The sequence below is a fragment of the Gossypium raimondii genome, chromosome 11 (assembly GCF_025698545.1).
Source record: "Gossypium raimondii isolate GPD5lz chromosome 11, ASM2569854v1, whole genome shotgun sequence".
Taxonomy (NCBI): domain Eukaryota; kingdom Viridiplantae; phylum Streptophyta; class Magnoliopsida; order Malvales; family Malvaceae; genus Gossypium; species Gossypium raimondii.
In genome coordinates, this window is record NC_068575.1 from 3361096 (window position 1) to 3375324 (window position 14229).

At 32.7% G+C, this 14229-nt stretch overlaps 1 long non-coding RNA gene across 1 annotated transcript; it reads left to right on the plus strand.

Annotated features, from left to right (window-relative positions):
- Positions 1–11424: 11424 nt before the first annotated feature.
- Positions 11425–12412, plus strand: LOC128034683 (uncharacterized). The gene is made up of 2 exons (XR_008190825.1): positions 11425–11649; positions 11935–12412. It is a non-coding gene; the product is annotated as an uncharacterized LOC128034683 (long non-coding RNA).
- Positions 12413–14229: the final 1817 nt, after the last annotated feature.

The following is a 14229-nucleotide window of genomic DNA, read 5'->3' on the forward strand; positions in this document are numbered from 1 at the left end:
TGTTGAATTTACATTAACTCCAATGATGTTTTTTTTTCAATAACTTCTAATTGCTATTTGTATTCTAAATGTTGTACAAGTGGAATAGAAATTCCTCACTCTGGAATTGTGGAAAAACCAACTGAAACTTTTACTTGTTCCTAGCCGAAACATGGTTATAATTTGTTTCATGAAAACTATTACGTGAATTCATGTTTTTATTGGTGGAGCTTTATATAAATTTATGTTATGACTGAATAATTGTAGGATTGTATTAAACTATTTCGAAGTTGGAAGCAACATATTGCGGGTTAACATGCGGCAAATGTGTAACATTTTAGCAGTTAAGGTGCGATTGTTTTGAGTTAAACTGAATCTAAGTTAATTAAGGATGTAATTGAGTTGAGCCTAAATGTTGAAACAGTGAAAAAACTAATTTAAATTTTATTAGAATTGAATTTGATTAAGTTTTATTTTTATAATATGAATAAATGTTGGTTTAGCAAAGAACTAATTGAAGCATAGAAAAAATATGAATAAAGGGATAATTTAATTCATTAACAAAGTAGCTCTTATATATAAGTCAAGTAACAACTTCAACAAAAAATTCAAATTGCTACTCCTACTAACAAGCTAACAAATCACCCTAGAACTTAGTCTTATTTTTAAAAATAGATGCAACCTTGAGACAATAACATTCTTCTTCTAACTCAAGTGTTACAAACACCAAGTTTATTCTTAAGAAACTCAAATCGACTAACATGAAAAATTTAGTGAAAATATCTGTCATCTGATCCTCTGATTTGCAATAAACTAGTATTTTCAACATTTGCCTTCTATGAATTCTTTCTCAACTAGTGTAGCTTCAAGAGTTGCCTTCAATTGTTTCCTAGCATGCAACTCCATCTAAATCAAAATTTCCATAATTCAAAATCATCACAAGCTGCTCTAGAAAAGTCATGAGAGTGGTCAGAGTGCCACCCTTCTTCCAAGGTCTTGTATTGTCACTATACTTGCGATTAATACCATTTATGGTTTGATTAACAAATCTTCTCACAGTTAATAATTCCTTTTTCAATTTTGCATTTTGTACTAAAAGCTGGATCATCTTAACAACTAAATTCTTAAACTCAATAACATCTATAGATGTCAATTCTTCCGCATATGAAGCTTCTTCAGAAGCTTTTGATTTTGGAAACATAACCCACTATTCTCTTCTAAAAGTTGCACATTACTCTCGATTTCTTGAGATAGAATTTTTTTTAGTAGCTAATCAATAGGTTCTTCAAATATTTCATATGCAAAATATGATAGTTTATCATCAAAGAGAGATATCAACTGCTACCCCAAGAGATTTACCTTTGTCTACAACTCCTCATTCTCAAAACACTTGATTTGCAGTTGTTCTTGCAGGATACAATTATCTGCCAATTTTATCTTAAGGTTAAAACTCTTTTTATTACATTGTGTCATCAATTTTATAATTTTTTGTTGCATTGATGTCATTCTTTCCTGATAATTGGATGCCACTTGCTCCTCCTCAAATGGATTCAATGAGAAACTCTTCTTCTGCATCTTGATCCTAAACAATTCATTGCCACTAGAGTCAAGGATCAAAGACCTTCCCTCTTCAAACATCATCTTGAATCCCTTCCCTACCAATTGCCCCACACTCAACAAGTTTTGATCAATCTTAGTTACAAACAAAATATCTGAAATCAACTTAGTTCCAACACAAGTCTCTATTGCTACTGTACCTCTTCCCTTATAGGTATTCTCCATTTCCTACCCTTATTTTTTACTTTCATGACCTGTCAAGGTATTTAAACAGCTTCTCATCATAAGACATGTGATTGGTACAACCACTATCAACTAACCAACTGTCACATAGAATGCTTGATGAAAAGCAAGAGACACCAAACAAATGGTCTTCTTCTTCTTTAATTGCAGCGTGTGCTCCACCTTGCTTTTGATTTCTCAGTTCCTTGTAGAACCTCTCAATGTGCTCAATCAAGTTGTACATTTTGCATTTCATATCTGGCCTTCTCCAACACCTGAAATGGGGATGATTCTATTTTCCACAATACTTGCATGAAGAATACTTATTATAATTTTTAGTACTATTACCTTTTGCAACGATTTTTGAACCACTATTGCAATCACTCTTCTTCTCATTCCACTTCTATTCCTCTCTTTTTCGCCTACTACATCTTAGCCTTCAATGCTTCTTTCAATGCTTCCTTTATGCCTCATAATCCTCTTTTGCTCTTATGCTTGTAAAATACTGATCAACTCCACTGCTCTCAACTAAGTCAAGTCCCTAGTGTTCTCCAAAGAGGCAATTGTTACTTCATATTTCTCAGGAATAGAGACATGTATTTTTTGCAAGAGTCTAAAATAAAAGAGATCAGTCCTAAGAACTCTTACCTTGTTAGCAATATCTATCAGCTTGTCCGAGTATTCCTTGATTGACTTAGAGTCCTTCATTTGTAGCCTCTTGAATTCTCTAATCAAGTTCAACATCTTCATGCTATTGGTCCTCTTATCTCCTTGATACTTAGCCTTGAGGTAGTCCCATATCTCCGTTGTTGATCCAAAAGCCATAATTCTATTAAATATGGCTAGTGAAACAGAAGCATAAAGGTAAGCCTTTGCCTTAGCATTCCTGGTGGTTCTCTCTTTGTGCACTTTGATCTGGTTCATAGTTGGATTGTTGGGAAGTAGAGTCACCTCATATCCTTCTTTGATAGCTTTCCAATAATCACAACCCTTCATGTATGCTTATATTCTCACGACCCATGCTTGATAATTCTCTTCATCAAATACAGGTGAGGTTAAGGCAGACAGGCTACTTGATCTCGATTCTATTTTCCTCAAAACCTCACAAGTGCATCTTTCAATTTTCTCTCAAAACTCTCACAAAACTTTTCTTATAGGTCTTTCAAGAAAAATAGGCCTGATACCACTACTGGTTTAGTAAGGAACTAATTGAAGCATAGAAAAAATTGTGAATAAATTGATGATTTAATTCATTAACAAAGCATGATTTAATTCATTAACAAAACATCCATTATACATAAGTTTCAAGTAACAACCTCAACAAAAAATTCAAATTGCTACTCCTACTAACAAGCTAACAAATCTTCCTAGGACTTAGTATTATTTTTAAAAAATAGATACAACCTTGAGACACTAACAATAAAGATTGTTTATATAGTAAACACAATCAATGCAAAAAGTAGTGCTAAGACTAATTCCAATAGCTTCGGTACAAGAAATGTAAACTTAGGACTCTTAATTAAGTTAAACATTTTATTATCACATAATAATGCACTCTAAATACACATTCCTTATTGAACAATATAAATGCTCTCAACTTATGCAAAACCTATACAAGTTCACTTACTTTATTGAGCATAGGCCTACTAACATAATCAAATCTATACAATCAATTATCTCATAATATAAGATAAGTATGACATAAATCACAAGGATGGGCTGGCAAGTATCATAATCAACTAAGTAGATCATAGTCCAAGCATATTTGTTATCAAAATTTGTCAATCCAAACAAGACAATTTTTCAAAATCATGAGTGTTAGAGGCCATTGTCAAGTTATGTGATTATAATATCCATACCAATTAAATTCTTCCACATGTTAGGGAGTTATACATTAAGGAGTGCAGTCTTAATTTTAATGAAGGATATATGCTTTTCTCCAAGTTTATCCTAATCTTACTTAACATTCTCCCCTCTCATAAATTTCTTGATATATATAATTGTAAAAACATGAAAAAAGAATTGTTCTCTTCGAATTGCATGCCACTAAATTTACAAGAGCTTGGCATAACGGAGTGTAACAAGCTAAGGGAAATAATAGCAGTAGAACTTGAATGGATTAAAAAAGGAAAGGCTATCATGGAATTTCATCCACCACAAATGAGGCTATTTTCATTATGGAATCTATCAAAATTAAAGAGTATTTACAGTGTTAATGGAGTAATCATTTGTGATTCATTTGAAGTAATTGAGATAAGAAATTTTCCAAAATTAAAAAGGATGCCTCTTGAGGGCATAACCACTCAACTCTTGAAGGGAAAAACTGAAAACTCTTTTCCCATACAATTTTTATTCATTTATGTGTAAGACCAATTCTCAATAGTTAAGCCAACTCAGCTATTGTTATCACAGAAAGAAATAACATAAATAAAACTAATATGAAATAAAAGACAAAGAATAATAATTTTATTTAATTACTCTTTTGCTCACTATAAAAGTAACTAATTCATTACTAGACTCAGTTCACCATACCAAAATTAGCCCACTAAGCTAAAGGCCTAAATCTTGCATTTGATCTAGCAATAGTTAAAAGGATAAATAGGTGAAATATGTTAAGCTCGAATTCAAAGTTTGAGCTAGCAAGTTTTTTCTTTTGTGATTTTCTTGTAAACAATGTTGAGAATTGCTTGTTACAAAATGTATGAAATGAAAGAGTGAAAATGCATGATCTTGTTAGAAATATGACTAAACTTATCACCCATGACTTGTATGAATCATGAAAATAACATTGCAACTTTAACAAATATATTGTTAGAGGAAAACAAGTATCATGAATCTTGTCAACAATGAACTCTTAAAAGGGGAAATCGAGTTCAAGATCATAATATAGGTCACTGTAGCGATGAAATGTAGTGTTATTGAACTACAGAATAAGATTGCAAAGGCAATGTATGTCAATATTTTCAAAGATGAAGATGAAAATTTTAAGAGTAGGGAAGTTGTTTAAATTTTGAACAAAAAAAAGGTAGATTTGTTTTAATTTTGGATGGTGTTTGAGAGAGGTTTTCACTTAAAAAAGTTGGAATTCTTAAGTCTTTTAGGGTTAAGTTAGTGCTGACATCTGGATCATTTGATGTATGTTGACAAATGGATTGTAAATTTATAAAAATGGATCCACTTCTGAAAGCAGATGCATGGACATCGTTCTTCGACAAGATTGGTCAAAATCTAATGAATTCAGTAGATTTAATACTGATTGTAAGATCTATCTTTGAGCGTTATGCCAATTCTCCATTGATAATAGTTACAATTGCCAGTAGCATGATAGGTGCATGCAATCTTCCAATACAGAGGAATGCATTGGCAGAATTGAGTCATAAAATACTGAGTATCATCGATATTAGAAACGTGGTGTATTGGCAAATGAAATTTAGCTAGGACCGATTGAATGATCAAAGAATCATAAACCATTTTTGTAGTTACACATCATATCATGAATATTTAGGAATCTTAAAAGAATAGTTGATAAGCGTGGAAGCAAACTTGGACAAGGGCCAAGCTATCCTAAGAACACTAATTGATCACATATTGAAATGCACGGGCAAGGCATCTATATTCAATAGGATTAGCGAGACGATCACCTTCATCTTTAGACAAAGCGGATGAACTTATCATCGGTGTGTGAACACTCTTTGCATTAGCCAAGGAAATTCTGTCAAGTAGATCCTTGATGTACTTGTGCTGGCATAAGTGGGGACTCCCAGTGAAAGGCCGAGTGACTTCAATGCCTAAGAAGTAGTGAAGATGTCCCATCATTAAGCACTGCTAATTTCCATTCCTTATCATTAAGCGCTTCCTTAATCGTGCATGGCTCATAGTCGAGAGCTTTAACAGACAGAGCCTTTGGTTTAAAAATACCGGCCTTAGACCTAGTAATCATAGTATGAGTATTTCCCAGAGGAACAGACAGAGGATCTGAAGGAACTGTGGTTAGATCGAATAGACTAACCCCACCCGATGAGGTTGAGGGCCGGTGCACCTCACGAGCAGATCCTAACTAGGCTAGCGAATCAATAAATGCAAGCTGCATGGAACTACAATTAGGAGCAGAAGATGAAGTTGCAGTGGGTCTCGCGATCGACGCTGTGGAGTGGGAAGATGTAGGCTGGACAAGAGGAACATATATGGAGACATACGAACTAGACTGAACGGTGTCCGTAGTAGGTGAAGAAAATATGAACTAATGTTCATAAAAAAAATGATAGGAGATAATTACCTTACCATCTGGTGTTAGACAATGATAGCCTTATGTTGGGAATTATACCCTAAAAACGTGCATGGCTAAGAATGAAAATCCAACTTGTGATGCATAAACGGACGCAGATACGGAAAACAACAACACCTAAATACCCTTAAATGATCATATGTGGGTTCACGACCGTGAAATACCTGATATGGAGACTAACCTGTTAGGACTAGAATAGGTAGACGATTTATGATATGAATGACTTTGCAAAATGCATAACCCCAGTAATCCATGGGCATATTGACTTGGGCTAAGAGTGTAAGACCGGTCTCAACAATGTGTCTATGTTTTCGCTCAGCAACACCGTTTTGCTCGGGTATATATGGGCAGGATAAGCGATGAAGTATCCCATGACCAGCCAGAACCGACGTGAATGCACAAAACTCACCACCCCAATCACTTTGAAATCTTTTAATATCTTTCCCAAACTAAGTTTTGACCATTTTCTGAAACTAAAGAAAGCACTCAACTGCCTGTGACTTACGTTGAATTAGATAAACCCAAGTAAAGTGACTACACATGTCGATAAACGAAACATAATACAGATTATTACCACATAGAATCGACGCCAGTCCCTATAAGTCGGAGACAACCAAATAAAAAAAATCCTTATATTCAGTAGAAGAACTTGAAAAAGGCAGTTTATGGGACTTCCCCTTTTTAACTTGAAAAAAATAAGTTTTTTAACTAGTAAAATCTATATTTAGCCAAACTATAAATAACTTAATTGATTGAAACTATTTTTAGTTAATTCAATACACTTACCTTTGTTATTTTTAGCCAATGAAATTCTTATACATACATGACTCATTTTTACTTTTATATACTTTAAGAAAATCTCTCGTTTTCCTCTCTCTCATCTCCTCCTCCTTCTAAGTTTGTTGACTATTTTCTTTTATAATGTATTGTTAGATTTTTTTTTTGTTCCCCGTTTTATAACCAAAGAGGTTATCAAATCTTAAGAGATACACTATACGGCAAAATATCCTTAAAGTCAATGTCTAATACGCTTCAACTTATCTATCTTAGCTCATTAAATTGACTATTTACAGCAATACATACTAACACTTTTAATTCCTTGTTTTCTTATTCATATATATATATATTCATACATTGAAAGTTGGGGGAGTCAACGTGGTTTCACAAGCTTTGAATCTTAGCTTAATCCCAACAAAACCTTGACAAATCATTTTTCACTAGCTAGGCTACTAGTTTATTGGCCGCAATATTCATGTCCATGTAAAAATAAAATAAAATGCAAGCTCGTTCTTTTTTCTGTTAAGCCAACATAATGGAATAATTTAACACTATAATACAAGGCACCTATGCAAATTCATTAATTTAAATATCATACTTAATTCATTAATTCTTTTATATATTTAAAATATCATATTCATATCCTTATTTTACACCTTTTTAATTAATATTTTATAAATTAGTTGCTAAACCATAAAGGTACCCACGAAACCTGCCTTTGCAAAATTTAACATTGGAAAATTATTTTTACTTTGAATACACCAGTATCTTATCACATCTATGATTAAATATAAAAGAGTGAACTTACAACTTTGAGCATTATATACTTTTATAATTTCAGTCACTCACCATTACATATTTTTCTCATTTTAATCATTAATTGTTAAATTTTTTAATAATATTTTATAAACTAATCCCCTAATTTTAATGACTTTTCAGGTCTTGAAAGGAGTTGAACCTTGGAGCAACAAATATAGGAAACCTACATGAGATTCCTGATCGAATATAATCGAAACTTTCCAGCCTTCAAGATTAGATTGTTGGTGAAACATTGATAAGAAGATGGAAATCCTTAAAGGGAGGTTTTACGATTTGCACAACTTAAATGGGTATGTCCAAGCTTTGCATGGTCGAAAAGAATCTCTTGAATACATCATCCACATGAGTGAGAGAGGGTGGGTGGAGGAAATTAATACAAGAAAGTACAATGAGTTACGTGATTGTGATATCTATACCAATCAAATTATACTTTCACATGTTGAGGAGTTATACATTAAGGAGTGCAATTTCAATTGTGGTGAAGGATATCCCTTTTTTCTCCAAGTTTATCCTAGTCTCACTTAGCACATTCTCCTCTCTTAAATTTCTTGATACATATAATAGTAAAAACATGAAAATTTGTACAAGAGCTTAGCTTACGGAGTGTAAGCTAGAGGAAATAATAGCATTAGAACATGAATGGGATCAAAGAAGAAAGGTTACGATGGAATTTCATCTACCACAGTTAAGGCTATTTTCACTGTGAAATCTACTGAAATTGAAGGGCATTTGTAGTGTTAATGGAGTAATCGTTTGTGATTCACTTGAGGTTTAAAAGTATGCCTCTTTAGGGCATAACCACTCGACTCTAGAAGGAAAAACTGAAAACTCCTTTCCCATACAATTTCCATTCATATATATGTAAAATCGATTCTCAACAATTGTTATAACAAAAAGAAATAGCAGAAATACAACTAATATGAAATAAAAGACAGAATTTTATTTAATTACTCTCCTGTTGACAGTAGAAGCAACTAATTCCCTGCTAGGCTCAATTTACCATACCAAAATCAGCCCACTAAGCCAAAGGCTCAAATCTTGTATTTGATCCAGCAACAGTCGAAAGGAAAAATGGGGGTATGTAAGCTCAAATCTAAAGTTAGAGCTAGCAATTTTTTCTCTCGTGGATTTCTTGTAAATAATAATGGTAAGAAGGAAGGAGTTGAAGAACTATTTGAAAAAGGTAGATTTTTAGATGCTTTGGTTGTTGATGATGTTTTGTGGATTGGACAGATGTTGCCAACATCGAGCATGGTGGTTGACACAGTAGAATTTAAAAAGAATGAGATATGAGATACTTGAGGAATAATGAGGTTCCAAAGGTCGGAGTTTATGGAAAGCCAGGAGTTGAGAAAACAAGTTTTGTAAATCTTGTCAAACAATGAACTCTTAAAAGGGAAAATCGAGTTTGAGATCATAGTATGGGTCACTGTAGTGAGGTAATGTAGTGTTATTGAACTGCAAAATAAGATTGCGAAGTCAATGAATGTCCATATGTTCGAAGATGGAGATGAAAATTTAAGTGTAAGGAGGTTGTTCAAATTTTGGAGTGAAAAGGGTAGATTTGCTTTAATCTTGGATGATGTATGTGAGAGATTTTTCCTTGAAAAAGTTGGAATTCCTAAGTCTTCTAGGGCTAAATTAGTGTTGACGTCTCAACCATTGGGTGTATGTTGACAATTGGATTATTAAATCATAAAAAAGGATCCACTTCTAGAAGCAGATGCATGAACATTATTCTTAGACAAGGTTGGTCAAAATCTAATGAATTCAACAGATTTGCTACCGATTGCAAGATCTATCATTAAGCGTTGTGTCATTTTGGCATTGGCAATAGTTACAACTGTCAGTAGTGTTGCCACCATTTTTTTTTTATTGAAAACGGGATCGACTTAGGTTCTGAAAAATGAAACGGGAGTCACCATCAATCTTTTTTTATGAGGTGTGATTGGATCACCTCAAAAAGTGGTTGTTTTTAATAAACGGTTTGATTTTATTAAAACAACAAATTTGGTCCACGAAATTCAGAAAAACGGGTTCGGGAGTCGGTTACGCACGAGGAAGGATTAGCACCCTCGATACGCCCAAAATTGGTACCTAGTTGATTACTTAATGTCTTAATGTCGAAAATTGAGAACTTTGGAGGATTTTAAAAAATATGATCCTTGTATTAAAACGTTAAAAATTTTCAGGAAAAATGGCATGTTTCACGTTATTCGAGAAAGAGAATCATATCCAGTAAGTTAGGACACAATGTCTCGAATTCCCGATACGCGAATGAAAATGCTTGTTCAAAAGATATTTAACTATCTTGGATAAAAAAGGGATCACGACCAGTAAGTTAGGACACGATCTTTTTTTAATTCCCGATATCGTTTAAAACTTGAGTTTGAAAAGATTCATGTAATAAAGTTTAAAAGAATATTCAATTGTTTAAATCAAATAAAGAAATCGCAACCCAATACGTTAGGGCACAATTTATCAAAATATTAAACATTGAATATTACATTTATTTCGAAAAATCCTCATTTTGAGAAAACAACGTGTCACATCCAATGCGTTAGGACACAACATATTGAATTCTCGATAACGAGCTTTTTATCATTTTTAAAAGAGTAATCTCGATTATTTAAGTTCAACGAAGAAAGTCGGAACCCAATACGTTAGGGCTCGATTCTCTCGAAGATCCAAAATACCGAATATTACTTATTTCTAAAATTTCTTTTTCGAAATCTAAATAAAAATGGGTGTAATGGAATAACGATGATAATGATGATAGTAAAATAATAATACGAGCAATAGCATCAAAGATAAGATAAATAAAAAAGGCCAAATCAATAGCATACAAAATAAATATATAAGAAAATAAAGTTAAAGCATTCTTTTAAAATAATAACAAAAATATAAATAAATAAAGAAAACGAACAAAATATAAAAATCTAAAATGTAAAAGGATGTATATATATAAAATTATAATATATATATATATATATATATATAAAAGTATGTATACATATATTTGTGAAGATAAAGAATATAAATATAGATATATGTATATAAGTTATAAAATATAAAAATATATAAGTATGTATGTATATATATATAAATTATGAAAATATGTACGTGTATAAATATATATATTATAGAAATGTATATATATATATATGTATATAACAAAATTTGAGATTAAAAGATAAAAATGAGTAAATAATAATAATAATAATAATCAATAATAATAATAATACAAGATTAATGGATATTTAAACTAGGATAAATAAATAAAATAGAAATACAATAACAATAATAATACAAAACTAATAACAAAATATAATAATATAATCCTGAGGAATAAATATAAAAATATTATAATAACTAAGTTAATTAACAAAATAACAAAAAAAATGACTAATTTAAATTTTAAAACAAAGATTTGGGGCAAAATCACAAATAAAATAAAAGGAAGGACCAATCTTAACACGCTAATAACATGGAAGGACTGAACAGGAAATTTTCCCTTTCCCCCCCAAAACACACAATTTCATTAAGGACCAAATTGAAAACGCAACAAGTTATGGGGGCCAAATTAAAAAAATAAAAATACATGATTAAAAAGCCTAAAAAATCGGAAGGGCTAAAGGCGCAATTAGCCCTTCCAACAAAAACACGCGGATCCTGGCTTGAAGCGGGTCGGATCGGGACGGATAGCATTAAAACGATGCCGTTTTGGCGTTTTAAAGGACTGAGCAAAACGACGCCGTTTTGCTTCCCTATTTAAACCAATTTTTTTTCCAAAAACTTTCATTTTTCTTTCTTCTTCAAAAAAACCCCCAAAAATCCTCTCAACTCTCCCATTTTCTCTCCGAGCGCCGGCCAAGGGTCCGGCCGAGGGCCACCGCACAGGTCGTCGGCGCCGGCTCCGCCGTACACGGCGGCGGGAAGACCAAAAGTCTCCCTTTTTTTCGCCGAATGGTCTCCTCGTCCTCCTGATCGCTCCGGCATCGATAAAAAGGGTAAAAAAGACTCATTTCTTGCTTTATTTTGTACTTCGAAATAAAAAATGAAAATAAAAAAAAACGAAACAAAAATAAAAAGAAGAGTAACCTTTTATTGCCTTTTTAATCTTTGTTCTTCCTTTTTTTTGAATAGATTTCTTTTTTTTAAAAAAAAAACCCCTTTAAAATCTGTTCAAAAATGGCTTTATAGCCGAAAAATACAAGGCCCTCCCTATTGTTTTTCAACTTGTTTCTTTTTTGTTGTTTGTCTGCTTTGTTGTTTGTTGTCTTTTCATTTTGCAGGGCGATTGGAGCAGGTGGGGTTGGTGGCGATGTGACTGTGGCAGTGGCAAGTGGGCAGGTGGCCGTGACTTACGGCGTTGGAGGCTGAAGACCTAGGTGCGGCGCACCTAGGGTTTTCCCTTAGTTGAAAATTGGCATAATTTTTTGGGCCATTTGGGCTTAGGGTTTGATTTGTTTGGGTTGTGTTGTTTTTGGGTTTGTTTTGGGCTGTTTGGATTTAATTTGGGCTTGATGTGTCATGGGTTGTTTGGGTTTAATTTGTTTTGGGTTTGCTAAAAGTTTGGGTTTGTATTGGTTTTGGCCCCGGGAAAATTTGGGCTGTTCAAGTAGCATGAGAGGTGAATACAATATTCCAATATGGAAGAATGCATTGGCGGAATCCAGTCGTAACATATTGAGTAACATCGGTATCAAAGACATGATGTATTAGCAAATGAGATCCAATGATAAGTGCTAAAAGTAACATGTTTTAACTTTATTCTTAATTCATTTTAGGCGATTATTTGATATTAATTGTGACTTTTATGCTCCTAACCCTTTTAATTCATGTTTTAATGCTTAATATGCACTTGACTGCAAAAAGAACGAAAAACGAGTAAAAATCAGAGCGTCGAAGCAAACTACAATAGCCACATGGTCTGAATCATTCCACACGGCCAAACCACATGAGCGTGTGGTAAGCCGTGTTGATTTCACGGGATTGCATACCGAATTGCGAATATATGACAAAAATAAGCAGATAGGAGTGAGTTGTCAAAGAATATTCAAGAAAACAACTCAAAAAATATTATTGGAGTCGACTTTGAAGCATATTTCCGTCAAGATTGAAGATTCCCAATTGATTTCTTAGGAAGTTATAATGGGTTTCTTTAGTTCTTTCGGTTATACTGTATCTTGGATGTTTTTACTTTTAAGCATGAACTAATTTCTAAATACCTAGGGGAGATGAACCCTATGATGGATTCTGTCGTTTGATTTTTATTTTATGTAATAAATATTTAGTTTCTTGTTCTCAATTATGTGCGCATAATTTTTGGTTTAATATTTTTTAGATTATTAATCCATGTTTGATGTGCTTAAATCGGAGGTTGAATAGACCCTGTTTAAGAGTAGATCTCGTGTAATTAAGTGGAGTTGCATGCAGTCTTGGAAATAGGACAACAAAAATATAACGGATTAGAGTCAAATCTAATAGGGGAATCCATAGCACGAGTTAATACGACAATAGGGGTTTTAATTAGAAAAAAATTTCAATTAATTAACCTAGAGTCAGTTTTTCTTATGCTCGAAAGAGTTATTAGCATAATTTAAGGGTTTTTATGTATCAATGAGTTAAGAAAACAAATTGCAAAATTTAGATTGATAATGACAGATTAAATCATGGCGAATTCTTTCCTAGGTATTATTTCGCTTCTTGATTGTTAATCAATTATTTTTCTGATTTATTCTTTGTCGTGTTCATTGGTTAATTAATTTAGTTAATTTTATTTTTTATTTAATCACTCAAACTATTCGGTTAAATAAAAGAAAAATGGTAATTACTAATATTTTTAGTCTTTGTGGGAACAATATCTTTGCTCACCGTAGCTATACTATTAATTGATAGGTGCATTTACTTTAATCAAATTTTTAGTTAGTTCTGTGACACATCATCCAGTTACGACTAATTGAATGATCAAAGAATCAAAAATTGTTTCTATAGTTAACACATAGTATCGTGAAGATTCAGGAATCCTAAAGGAATAATTGATAAGGAATTGGATTGGAAAGGGACTATTAGAGGATATGGGTAGCATGGAAGCACACTTTGACAAGGGCCAAGCTATCCTCAGAACACTAGTAGATAATTGCTTGTTAGAGATATTGATGCGGAATCCCGGATCTAGACACAAGAGAAACACAAATTAGAAATAAAACGAGAATAAATAAAATTAGTTAAAATAATAATAAATAAATAAATAATAAAAAGGATAGATTTTCCCTATGGAACCCTTGGTTAACTTGTAACCAAAAACGCCAATGATTGAGCGGCTCCCTACGAAACCCCTAGAAGAATAACCTCTAGAAACACCGATGAACGGGAAAGAAATTTGAATATTTGCAACTCCGAAATACCCTCGAAAGTAACAAACTCCAAACTAAATAGCAAGAGAAGAATCACTCTACTCCCAAAAAATTTGCCTCACACAAATTTGAAAGAAAACAAATACTCTTCTTTTTCATTCCTCCCAATGTGTAGAAAACAAGCCTATTTATAGGCAAATTACAAGAGTAATTGAATCCTAATAAAACTCT